This window comes from Phaenicophaeus curvirostris, chromosome 5, assembly GCF_032191515.1.
Source record: "Phaenicophaeus curvirostris isolate KB17595 chromosome 5, BPBGC_Pcur_1.0, whole genome shotgun sequence".
Lineage (NCBI taxonomy): Eukaryota > Metazoa > Chordata > Aves > Cuculiformes > Cuculidae > Phaenicophaeus > Phaenicophaeus curvirostris.
In genome coordinates this window covers 4,659,191-4,673,159 of record NC_091396.1, presented here as the reverse complement: position 1 = coordinate 4,673,159, position 13,969 = coordinate 4,659,191, and the positions used below count along the sequence as shown (strand labels likewise).

Here is a 13,969-nt window from a genome sequence, read left to right as displayed (position 1 = left end):
AAGAGACATCATCTTTCCATGCCACTAACAGCACCTGGAATAAATATTTCAATACCATTTTAGAAAGATGCTTTCAAATCACGTCTTCCCAACAGGGATGTGCATCTGGGTAGTCTTAATCTATTCATGTGTCCTTTGTTTCCACAAGGTTAATAGTACTAGCTCCTATATTATTTTATGCCTGATTTGACATTGCCTATGGCTTCATGTATTTGGAAAAGCAAAGAAAACATCTGTGACTAATGAGAATATCACAGAAGGAAGGTGATGATGATCCAAATACCATAAACTATCCTTGACTTTGAGAACCATCAAGTTAAGATGAAATAAGAAGAAGAGGACCTGAAAAAAAAGCTCTCTTCCCTGTGCCGCTACTTTCCATGGCTTCTCAAGAAGTGGCAGGGGAAAAAAAAAAATCCACTACTTAGAAGCTAACAATCTCACATCATGAGGTAGTCACCTTCTGTAACCTCACTGTGCCTTACTGGCACATTTCAGAGACACCTGCTCCATCATCTGAAAGAATTGTCAGAGCCTAAAGGTTGAAGGCATCTGAGAAGCAGATGGGAAGAAAAGGCTATATTTCAAAGCCTTTTTTTCAACTGGATCTGCTTAAGCATTCCAACCCAGCCTCAGCTGCCACCAGTCTCTCCCACATCAGCAGTTTTGAACAAACACAAATTGGCCAGATTATCATTAAGCAACTTCAGCTATTTTGTAAAGAGCAAAGTATCACTATTCACACTAAATGGTGAGAGTCAGATTTTCTCCTACTCTAAATCAGTGCGGTCTCTCTACAGCCAACATCAGAATTTGACTTCCAAATTTGAAGTATTTAGCAAAATCTTTAGATAACTATTCCAATCCTATCCTACACTCACATTATCTCCTTTCCCATCAGCACACATTACCAATCAATTTGTACTAAAGAAATTCTCCTGAATACTGAGCCCACGCATCCATTTCAGCTGATGATGCACAGTGCAGTTCCGCAGTCACGGAAGTAGCGCTTGCAGTGCTCAACAACTGCCAACTAGATATCAGAGAACAACAAATATCACCCCACACTTGCAGGCTTTGCCAAGTACACTTCAGAACCAAAGTCTGCAGGCAGCCGCTCTCCTCAGAACAAAAAAAAAAGAGCATTCCCAGAGGGCAACCATTCAGGAGCGGTTCGCTGCTGGAGGTCACCTGCAGTGCACCATATAATGTCACAGTGATTAATTGCAATGTTCCAAACACCAGCTATTTCTGAAGGTGTTACCAGAAAAAAACATCATATATAAGTCTAGATTATCATAATGATATAAAAGGAAACACAAAATGCGCTTAACACCATGGCCCAATATGAATTTCCCTACCTCCATAGCTCCTCTAAAGAATGATTAGTCTTGATTTGATGTTTTTGGAAAATAAAAGCACATCCTTAGAAGCTAACATTGGAGTATGCCAATTCTTAAGACAAAAAATTCAGTAAAACTTCAGATTTATGCAGACATAACTCAAGTCAACGTTCAGCCCAACAGCCATGACCATTCTTGAGAGTCAATGTCCAAAAAAAACCATTTTGCCATCTCCATCTCTAAGATGACCAAGTATCACAAGGCAATTTGACCATAAACTGTGGAAAAACAACAGAAAATACCGATTCATTTTGTAGTTAAAAATCACATGTACATTTGAGGGAGAGGTTATCCATACCTGCCAAACATCATGCTTGGGTTTAAACCAACTTCAAAGATCACTTTGCAAGGAAATGTACAGGGAACAGTTATTCTTTAATGTCTCTCTTAATCTGACACAGAATAATCAAAACTAAAGTGCTGCAGGGCCACCACGCAGCCTCATGCAAGGCAGTATCAAGCTTCTCTTCTCCAATTTCCTTATATTTCCTTTGTTCTCTCATTCTCCCGCTAGCAAACTGATAACTAACCCTCCTACTGTTTTAATACTGATTTTTTTTCAAGCTTTTGTAACATGCACCACTCAGAAATGACATAATAAAATAACAATGTTGTCCTAATTTTTTCTTTGATACCAAAACAAAGGAGGTTCCCAGTGTAACGATTAATGACGTGTTTGTTGCCTTAAACAGCTTTGGTATTTCAGCATTTAATCAACTTTACTTTTTTAAGGTGGTGTTTAAGGTAATTTTTCTGTATTTTATATTTCCTCTTACCACTTCAGTATTAAGATCATTGCAATATACCATATTTTATTTTTAGATAGATGGAATTGCGTTGATCTTCTGTGTGCAGACAGATCATCCCCTCCTGTATGAGAATTAACATTAGGTTTGTTTATTCCAGCAGTGAAACAACCTGCATTCAAGCTAGTCCAAGTTTTTTTAAAAAAAGACAGCTGCCTGGAAACTGAAATGACTCTGCTATAAAAGCAGTAGTAGTCAATCATTTCTGTCACAGCATTAGTGTATTATTGGCTGTTGGCAAATGGGTCAACTTGTCATAGGCGAAGTACTTATCAGATGCTCTCTTCCCTTCTATCCCGGTTGGCACATGAAACGACTACGTTACAGATGCTGAAAGAGATGCTCCTGAATTTCAAAACGCATCCATCTGTTTAACTTCATAAAATTAAAGTGTTGGATACAATAAACACATCTGCTACCTCAGCATATTAAAAAAATCATCTGGAAAATAACTGGCAAATTGTAAACCTTTTCAGATAGCAATCCATGATGAAGTTCCAATACATACGTAACATCTGTTCCACCTTCAATTATACCTCAAGGCTTTGCACCTCTGGCTTCGTGAAGGATTGAGGCAAGTCCTGACCTTAGTCATAACCAGCATTCTATCTCCTGATCTCACTGTTAGAGCTTCTTTAGGAAAGCATCACTGGGCATCCATCTGCTCAACCTTGTCAACCCTCAAAAGAGCAGATACTACACCTACTCTCAAACATGATCCAGTACAGAGCCATACGAGTCCATTTGTTAACAGAAGGGCTTCAGACAAACACCCTCACTGGCAGCATGGTGAAAAGGAGTCATAGAATCATAGAATCACCAGGTTGGAAGAGACCCACTGGATCATCGAGTCCAACCATTCCTATCAAACACATGCCCCTCAGCGCCTCATCCACCCATCCCTTAAACACCTCCAGGGAAGGTGACTCAACCACCTCCCTGGGCAGCCTCTGCCGTGCCCAATGACCCTTTCTGTGAAAAATTTTTTACTAATGTCCAGCCTAAACCTCCCCTGGCGGAGCTTGAGGCCATTCCCTCTTGTCCTGTCCCCTGTCACTTGGGAGAAGAGGCCAGCTCCCTCCTCTCCACAACCTCCTTTCAGGTAGTTATAGAGAGCAATGAGGTCTCCCCTCAGCCTCCTCCAGGCTAAACAACCCCAGCTCTCTCAGCCGTTCCTCATAAGGTCTGTTCTCCAGCCCCTTCACCAGCTTTGTCGCTCTTCTCTGGACTCGCCCCAGAGCCTCAACATCCTTCTTGTGGTGAGGGGCCCAGAACTGAACACAGGATTCGAGGAGCGGTCTCACCAGTGCCAAGTACAGAGGGAGAATAACCTCCCTGGACCTGCTGGTCACGCCATTTCTGATCCAAGCCAAGATGCCATTGGCCTTCTTGGCCACCTGGGCCACTGCTGGCTCATGTTCAGTTGCTGTCAACCAACACCCCCAGGTCCCTCTCCTCCAGGCAGCTTTCTAGACAGACTTCTCCTAGTCTGTAGCACTACATAGGGTTGTTGTGCCCCAAGTGCAGGATTTCTGAGTGGTAAAACAATGTTAATGTTAATTTTAATTGAGAAACATGTAGCAGCAGCCCCTGCTACCTATGGGGAAGTTATCGAGAAGAAAGAAGCAGGCTTTATACTGCAGTACCTGAAGGGAGGACAAAGGAATACAGCCATAAATTGCATCCGGAGGTTCAGATTGGGTACAAGGAGAATCTTTTACTGCAAGGACAGCGAGGCAACAGCACAGGCTGCCCAGAGAGGTTGTGCAGTCCCTGTCCTTAGACGTTTCCAAGGCCCAGATGGATAAAGCCTTGAGTAACATGGTTTGATCTCATAGCTGACCCTGCTTTGAGCAGAAGGTTAAACTGGAGACCACCTGAGCGCCCATCTGATCCAAATTAAAATAATACAAAAATATCAGGATAAGAACTTAAAGTGAAAATCAGCTAAAAAACTCATTTGGTCCATCACAAGAAAATGCTCAGGCAGGAGGTCCAGCAGATTAGAGTAAAAGAAATTTTGGGGAGAAAATCGTAGCACATGCTTAAGTGTGAATTTTCTTTCAGTTCTTCTGCCACATCTCTCACAAACATGAATGTGGTATTACTTTGTGTTATGCCAACAGATGCTTATATTTGCAATTTACATTAACCTAGCCTGCATTAACAGTGATTTCGTCAGCAAATGCCAACCACAAAGGCTTTTTTTCACTCCAGGGCAGAATGTATGTGTAAACCGTAGCACCAGGACATCCCAGCAAGTTCCTTTGCTACCCGCTCAATTCTCAGTTATAGTCTTAAGGTCTCCTGATTCACCTGCAGAGCCCAGGCAGAGACCTGGCATAACATAAGACAGGAAACACAGAAGCGTCTTCCATGGATCAGTGGCCACCAGACAGACCAGTAGGAACGCAGCAAGATACTAGAGATCACCCCCAAGGAGTCTGCCACATCCACCTGAGAGGTGAGGAAGACATCCAAGAGGGGTGCTCTGGCTAAACACACACGAAGCATGGCTGAGGCAGACTTTCAGTAACAGAAATTAGTATTTGATACATGATATTAAAGCAAGACCTTTAAAATGCATCACTTGGCAACAGCACTAACACTGTTCTATATGTAGATAAATGTGAAACAAAATTTTCTTTGCTGTAAATAGCTTGTGCAATTAATAGTAGCGAGCTGTTCCTGTTACAGACTCAAGATTAAATGGCATTAAGTTACCTCATGCAATTCTGGACCACCTAATGTTAGACGAGCAATTCAAAGATGAGCTGCTACTGCTAATTAATGGAATTAAAAACTGAAATGGCAATGTTCACTTTTAAGAGAAAGATGATTTCCTATCTCAGGCATAACTTTCCATTGCTCTCCCCTGCCATCACTTTCATCTGTGGATCCCTGCACTAAAACTTTAACACAGAAATACCATCATTTCCAAAAATTTGGGTCACCATTTTGGGCCTCTCAAAATAAACTCATTTATTTATCCTTGGCTAATTATCTCAGAATCCGTAGAATCATTAAGGTTGGAGAAGACCTCTAAGATCATCGAGTCCAACTGTCAGCCCAGCACCACTGTGCATACTAAACTATGCCCCAAAATGCCAAGTCTATGTGTCTTTTGAACGCCTCCAGCGATGGAGAATCCACCACTTCCCTGGGCAGCTTCTTTCAACGTTTCACCAAATTACCTCTTAGTCCCTCTGCATAGATGCAAAATATTTGTCTTTCAATTTGTCTTTTTCATTTTCCGACAGCTACTTCTGCTTCCAAAATCATCATCGTGTTTCCACCATGGTGACAGATAAAAAAATTCTTCTGGACAGTGTCACTATTAGCGCAACAATAAAAAATAACAACTGTGTATGCATATGCATGGATGAGCATGCACACATATTGTGAGCTGAATAAAAATGTGGTGATGTCTAATTCGGCCCAAGAAAACCAGAACAGCATTTCTACATAAACAGGAAAAAGTTTGACACTACTTGCAACACAGCATCACGAAGCTAATTCTGATTTCTCTTCCACTGTGCTGAACAAGCATTTCCAATTCAAAAGAGTCATAAGCATACTGTATAAAAACCAGAGCACAAGCAAATACCAAAGCTTTACCCTTGCATTAGCAGAGATCAATGAGAATTCATTGCTGTTAAGCCCACCAGAGCACACTGAGAGTGCTGGGATACGCAGCACTGTGCCTACACCACTTGTGCTGCTCATAGGAAGCTTCAGACCCATCCAGGGGATAATTAAAAATCAAGTATGTGTTTTATAAACAGCATCGGTAATTTATTTAAGATGACTGAAATTTCCCACTCTTTCCCTTGTTTTCAGCTGCTGATAGTTTTGTCAAATTTTAATAACCTGGTATGAAGCGCAGAATGCCAGAGCCCACCTCTGGCTGTTTTAGCCAAAGGTAGGACATTACATCATTACTCAACCACATATGAAAACACCAGTGACTTTGTTTTAATAAGCTTGGGCACTCCAGAGCTTTGAAGAAGCAACTCACAATTGGGCAAGACAGTAATGTTTGTGTCAGAAATAAGTTTAACATGGTTTCTCTGAAAGCACAACACAGACAATTTAAATTTCACCTCATTTTACACATGCTCCAGGAAAATATTTAAATTCAGCAGCTAAGATCAGCAAAGCCCATCCTCCTGAACGTTTCCCCTCTCTGACTGCACAAGCACAGATGCTGCTTGGGTATCGGACGCCCAGCTGAACTGAGCATCCTCCAGGCCAGAGGGACTCGAACGACCAACCTTCTCTGTAATGGGCATTTTGAGTAGCTGTTTGTAAAAATATCTCTCCTTCCTGTAGTGCCACCAACATTCCCGTTGCTTCACAAATGCTATGAATGACAACACTGCGAGTCTCTACCTCAAAAGCTGAGTTGGACCACAGCAGAACAAAAAAAAAACAGGAATCTAATGAGAGGGGAAGATAATGAGAAGACAAGGAGAGAATCTGTAAGTGGAGATGGAGACTGGTTCCAAAGAGAAAGGTCTGAAGAGCAAAGCCAACAATGGGAACAGGATCAGGATGAACAGCCAGGTATAAAAAACAGATAAAATACTGTACAGTGTATGCCCCCAAATCAGGTTCATATTTTATGCACAATGTTAATAAAATACCTGTTTTCATTTTCCCAGTGTTTTGGTCCCTTATTAAATTATATTTGGTATTATATTATATTATATATTATATCTCTCAATATACCAGATCTCATCCTGAGATGAAGTGAAGGTACATAACGACTGTACAGTGTTTAGGTATTACACCGATCAGCAGTATTCACTGTGAAGAACCCAAGAGGAAAAATCTGGCTGGGAAAAGATAGAACTTTGTGTTTTGAAAATAATTTTGTCAAGTACAGTAAATAAAACATACTATTAAACAACTGTGTGCTAACTCACTGCTGTATAAGGCCAACACAAGAAAAACAGTATATGATCATACCCTTAAAAACTGCATCATCACAGCAAGAAGATGTTATGTCACAAATACAAAAGCATACAACCTAGGACATCTTGCTCCCAGCATTTCCTAAACTTTGGATGTTTAATCTTTATACTTCAGCAACCCTAATATTCTTTTAACACTTTTTTTTGTGGTCGTTAAAGACATTTGATGTTGTTTCCCTATGTATTTTAGACAGTATATCAAAGAACTTCAGACACTTGCACATTGACAGTGCGTGAATGGAAGTCGTCAGGACTGGGAAGTCATCAGGACTGCACCCAGCCTACACACCCCATCTCTGCAGACCCTTTCAGCATAGACAGGATGCACACCCATCTCCGATAATCATCCCGCCACAGGCGCACCAGCAACTTTAAGGCATCCATCATCTTACAGCCCGTAAGTCCCACACGGATGCCTCTCTTTCTCTAAGGTCATCATCTTACAGCGGTGCTGGGCTAAGTCCCACACACCTCTTTCTCCAGGGAAGCAGCAGGCACGAGACCAGCTCCCACAGCCATATATCTGAGCGGAACGAGAACGTGTTATCAGCTCAGCTCGGCTCGTCACCCCGCAGCGCAAAGACACCAGCTGCAAAAGGCGTGCTCCAGCGACCATCATACCTTTCGCCGCAACTTCCCTCCATCAAGCGACAGCCAGGCCTTTTCCACACGTACAGACAATGTCACCTGCAAATGGGTCACCAAACCCCTGACCCAGTCCCAGCAGCAGCCAGGCCTCCATGTGACAGCCTGGCATCCAGTCAGCCCGGCTTGGCAGTCGCGTCTGGCACCGGCGTCCTGAATAGTGAGCAGGCGGGGGAACAAATAGCAGATGGCTTCCCCTATCTCCACAACAATTTAATCACAGCGGTCTTGACGATGCTGACGTGCTCCGTGCCATCTACAGTGCCTCGCCGGCCGCGCTGCAAGGTGAGCGAGCTGCTCTTTTCCAAGGGCAGCTCTTGCAACTGGCCAGAAGCGTTTTAAGAGTCTGCAGCCAGGACACAAACTACACTTATTCAACTTATTCAATGCTTATTCAACGTGTCCCTGCCCATCACTGGAGGGTCGGAACTAGATGATCTTTAAAGTCCCTTCCAACCCAAACTATTTTATGATTCTATGAACTTTAACTTCAAAATGAGAACAGAGCAAGGCAGATCCGACAAGTTCAGGAAGAAGCAAAAGCACTTAAGAAGAGTTGTGACTCTGTAAGTCAAGAGTACGGGATGAGCACCCAGTGCTGCCACCAGGCTCCCCTGCGAATGTAGGCAAGCTGACCTTACGCTTGGCAAATGCCTCAAATAAGGCTTCCCAGAAGAGAAACAAGCAAAATTATTTGCTGCTTTGAAAATGTATTTCTTCATTTTCTTTTTTTATGAACTGTAAAAACAGATAAACATGTCTTCACACTGTCCAAGGAAATGTTAACAGGAGGCCCTCAGATACTCAGACGTTACCAGAGAGAGATTTTATTGAACCATGGAAGTAAGTTCTACTGCTGCAGTTAGTGCTGATCTGTGTTTGTGTAACATACCTAAAAAGCCAGGCTCCTCTGCATTAAAGGATACGTGGAGATGTCTTTACTGATACATGGACAATACAAAGGAAGAGGGAGCTGGTACTCCTGGGCAAAGGTGGCAGTTATTCTCCTAGTAAAGAACAGAAGCTATGAAACGTGGCATCTTTTACCAGGCTCACTTTGAATTAAGAAACAAACACAACAAAGTTTAAATTGGTCAAGTTTTGGGCTCCTTCACAAGACAAAAACTAAAAAGCCTAGCATCGCAGTCAATTTTATTTTCCCTGACGGGTACAGCAAACATCAGTTCTTTAGATTACTCTACAAACAAGGGTTCTTTGACGTATCTAGGAACTTGTACACATGGGTGCAGCAGCAGTTAAACAAACCAGCCATAATTATTTCAAAACACAACAGGGGAGAGGTTTGAAGGGTGGGTAAAGAGCCCAAGTTTGACAACTGAAAAAGATAAAACCATTGGAAAAATAAACTTTGGTAGGTGTAAACAAGTTAATGAAGAGCGGAAATAAATAAATAGCATATACACACACAAATATATATAAAAATCAATCTAAAATAACAGCTTTCACTTTTGATGTGAATACCTGTTTCGATTTCATGTTTATGGCACTACCAAGTCACAAACAAATTAGATGAAAAGTGTAGAATGTCATGCAGATAACATTGTTGAGGGAAGGAAGACATACAGGAAGGTATTGTTTATCTTTCCTTTTACTGTCAGTATTTTGATTCCCTGTCCCATAAACAGAAGGGTGATGGAACTCTAATGCCATTTACAGCTTTGCAAATTTAGTTTTGTTCCCCTGAGCCAAAAAACCCACAAAATGTTCCCCTTCTTTCCCTCTTATACCTTATCACCTAAGGTCAGAGCACAACAGGCAGTGGTTTCCAATGTGTGTGAGTGTAGAGGCGCACACATGTGAACCTTTGTGTGACAGAGCTGTGCTAGGAGCAAATAATCACAGCAAATAAAAGGCATCTCTGAATATAACATTGTGGAAGCAAATTCAATTGCTAAGGACATTGGCTGAAAATGGTTCTCGGAAACAAAGAACCAGCCACATTAGAGCAATCTTTCATACTTGTATAAAATAAGTAATTGAGTCATGGACAGGGTAAAGCCTGGGCACACAGAGGAAGATTACAAGTCAAAGCTGGAAACTGTCCCAATGGTCCCATATTTCAGCTCCCTCTTTGCTTGCTATTCTTCCCACTCAGGGTTCGAGCATGGCACCAAAGCTCATTATTAGTCTGTAATCAAGGCCATTAGAGCTCGTGAATTCAACCTGAAGCCTGTACTCAGTGAAACCTGGCAAGGCAGCAGTAATGATCCCCTTTGAGTAATCGGAGTATTGCTCCATAAGATGCTGATAGGAAATGGTCCCTTTGTGCCAACGGGGTCTGCAAGAGGGCTGACTTGAGAGAAAATGTTATCTTACACACTATAAATACATGAAAATAAGATTAAAGGCAATTGTTGTGACAGCAATTAGCTTACCCTGTCAATACACCCCCTCTCGCTCTGCCCAGATTTTTAGCTCACTAGTGACTCAGATATTGCCAAATCTCCTACTTCTGTGCATTTCCCATCCACTTCTCTTATCCAAGGACTGCCCTCATCCTCGCCTGACTTCACTTTTCCTATCAGATACGCAATCTGGCATCCCTCCAGTATTTGTAAGCGATTCAGAACAGAATGGCATGTTCATTGTCCTAGTTGAACTCTATGACATTGCAGCAAATGTACATCAGGAGCAATGTTACCACAAAGATAGGTGTTTGAAGCATCTCCACTGAAAGTTAAATGTAGTCACTCATCGATGTTAACACCTGCCCTACTGCATATTATTAATAATCCTAAGCATTCTGTAAGATAATTGTCAGCATTCATTACTTCTAGTAAATAAGAAGTCACTGAGTAGGAGAGAAAGAACATTGTTTACATTGGTTTGGATATTTGATATAGTTATTTCCCAGGTAACCCTGTGGTTATTTTCATTTGTATCGTGTATAGTTGCCTTAGCCGTGAATGAAGACCCAAAGCTGGTGCCCACTATAAAGTAGCTGCTTCAATATGCACCAGAGGCATGAAGACACACTGAAAAAAGTAACTACTAGCCATAAAAATACTGATGGGTGAAATATAGTGTAATTCCTAACGAAAAACAAGAAGTGTCAGTATGCTGGCTCTCCTCGTGGTCAAAATCAGGCTGAACACACTCAAGAGCTAGAGATAAGGTATTTCCCCTGGGATAAAGTATTTTAAAATACAAGTAACAGGAGACAAAATTTCCAGAATTGAATAATGATGTACAGAAAACGTAACTCAAGACCTTTGTGCTTCCATGAGTTCTTTCAGCTCTGTTCCTGGAAGCACTTCACAAGGCTGACTCAGTATGTGCAAAGCAGTTGTTCTGCTCAGAGATGTCCTTCATGAGACAGAGCAAGCACTGAGCGATGGGGTGACACAAGTCTTATATTCTTTGTACCTGTTATGAAATGGTGGCCACTGCTGAGATTCTTAAATTATGGGGACTAGAGAGGTGTAACTGTTGCCACCCTTGAGCAGCACTGAGTAGCCCAAGGCCATGGTGGAAGGAAAGGAGGCGGCAATGCCACCACCAGACTGCATGGCCATGGCCATGACCCAGCCACCTGTGCAGAGCAGAGGGGGAGCCTGTCCCCTTCCAGAGGACAGCCTTGGCACCCTGCAGCACACTCCCACACACATCCCCACTCCCAGATGGCTTCCAAATGTCCCTTCCAACAGGAATTATTTTAGGATATCAGCAATTAAGCCACAGAGCCCAAATCTTTGCCTCCCAGTCAGGAGTGCAGCTCTCTGTCTTTTGTAAAGGGCAAATAGAAAAAAAAAAAAAAAAGCATGTCCTTCCCAAAACAAAAATAATCACAATAAAATATACCTGTTCCTACAGCAAGTCACCTAAGCATTCAAAATATTGAATGAGTTTGTTCTGCTGACACCTCTGTGTTTATTCCTGCTGCTTTTCCTCGCCCCGAATCTGGCAGGCAACAAAAGCAGGAATGGAAATCTCCTCTGTGAACAGACAAGCAGCCGACATTAATGGGCATGAGAGAAGCAGCAATGCAGCAAAAGGCATGGGCAATGTCATGGACAAACTAAGAGCTAACATTTCCAGCTCACTGGACAAGCGCTCATGTTGTATTCTGTTTTTTGCTTATGATTTGGAAAGTGGCACTGGGACTGGAGTGATTCAGAGGAGGGGAAAAGGCAGCTACAGAGCTTCAACCCAGTTCAGTGGCAAATTCTGTCAAACTTGAGAACCTATTGTTCATAACATTTTCTTTCCAAGGTATTAATTTGGGGATACATCACCATATCTATTCTGCAAATCTATGCATTGAGGAGCTGACTGTTTTCCCTTTAAACTTAGTGAAGTGAGGGAAAAAAACATACTGTCTTGCAGAGAAGTCTCAGTTTCTGTCCTTCCTGGAAAGAAAAGATTGGGCAAAAAGATAAATCAGATAAATTGAACAGTGTTGGAGACAGGGACCAGAATTATTAAGCCCTCAGGCAACCACATGCATTTAAATGCCTGGAGCAACTCAGTAAGCTTCCAGCAATGCAGACATTGAACATTTCTGAAGCCTAGCACAGACAACAAGGACTTTTTTGCTTCCTTGCTTGCTTTTAATAATGGATATACAAGCCTTATATTCTATAATTTACAGTTTTCTTATCAAGGTCTTTTAATTTAATAACAACTGCATGTCTTTCTCATCTCGTGATGCTGATTCACAGGCAGTGGTGACACACTGGAAAGGCTGGCCAAGTCACTAGGACCTGCTGTGTGCCCCACTCCTAATGCTAATATGACTCCAGCTTCCCATAAAATAGGTCTTGAGTTGCTGCAGTTCACAGCAGACCATGTACAAGCAAAGCAAAAATCACTCTGAACTGCAACAGCTTGCTCTGAGCTGCAGTGGTGCAGCCTCCATCTCCATCACTCCACTGCAAGTCAGTCCTGTCATCGTGACCTTCTGCTGCTCCCAGCATAAGTCACCTCATGAGTCACAACCCTCTGTGAGCTGCTGCATCCCCAAATCCACCAAAACACGACTTGCTGGTTGATGAGGCTGCCAGGTCACCATGACGAGTTACTGGAATAGCTGAATCACCCGTTTTCCAGCACACTCGCTCCTGTCATTGTTCCAGCTCTGAAAATGTCCTTGCCTTGGTGTCTCACCATGTCAGCCTCTGCAGAGCCGACGTCGAAGTCTCTGGCACTCATTTAGGCTATGATACTGAGAGAAGGCATTGGGAAAGAGGGTTGTGAGCAGAGTTTTATGGGCAGGACTCATCACCTGCAAAATAAGAAGTCCCTGGACTCTGAAGAAAAATCAACTGAAAGCCAAACTTTCCTATGAGCACAGATACTCCTCCGAGCCTGTTAAAAGCAAATCCTTGTGAACAGCTCTGTTAAATTTAATAATGAACCCCCTAGGCTAGGCTTTTGGGGAGGAGGCAGGTCGCAGGTACCACGCTATCTCAGCAGTCTCTAGCTACTGAGAGATAAGGAGCAAAAATAAATCTGATTCTGACTGACAAGTCATCTGAGGCTGACATCTAGCTATAACATCAGGTAAGTGCAGCATCAACACGGGAGTCATCAACAGAGATGAGATACTGCACAGGATCAGTTCTTCTCTCCCTCAAAGCCAAAAGCTATTTTTACAAAGGATCAAGAACCAAAGGACAAAAAATCTGCAAAACTCTCTTTTTTTTAAAAAAAAACAACCCTATACTTTTAAACCAAACGTTATGCTGAGGAACAGTCTCATGGCACTGAAAGGACTGAAGATGGCACAACTCATAAATATTCACAGGTATCCCTTTCATCCATTCAGCTCAGCCCCTCAGTTCTATATTAGACCACACAGGTTCATCTGTTCTTACCTCTGGTCCCTCTGCTCTTACTACTGAATTCCTAGATAAATCTCTGATCCTCATGCCATTCTGTCATTAGCGAACGGCATGAGGCTGGGTTAAAATTTCTTTTCTTTTCTTTTCATTTCCCTTTTCTTTTCATTTCTGGCCAGCAATGATACAATTTACACAACTTTACAGACTCCATCACCATTTGCCCAGGTATTTCTCAAAGCATTTTACCCAGGCTTTCCCAAAGGAAATAGGCTTCCCAGTTTCACTTCCTGAGACATGAACAGTGAAGTGATTCAAACCTCAGGCTGCAAATGCTA

At 42.3% G+C, this 13,969-nt stretch overlaps 1 protein-coding gene across 1 annotated transcript in view; it reads right to left on the bottom strand.

Annotated features, from left to right (window-relative positions):
* The window catches only part of NAV2 (neuron navigator 2), a 419,911-nt gene that overhangs the window by 234,353 nt on the left and 171,589 nt on the right, over window positions 1–13,969 (bottom strand). The gene's annotated exons all lie outside the window — the stretch shown is intronic.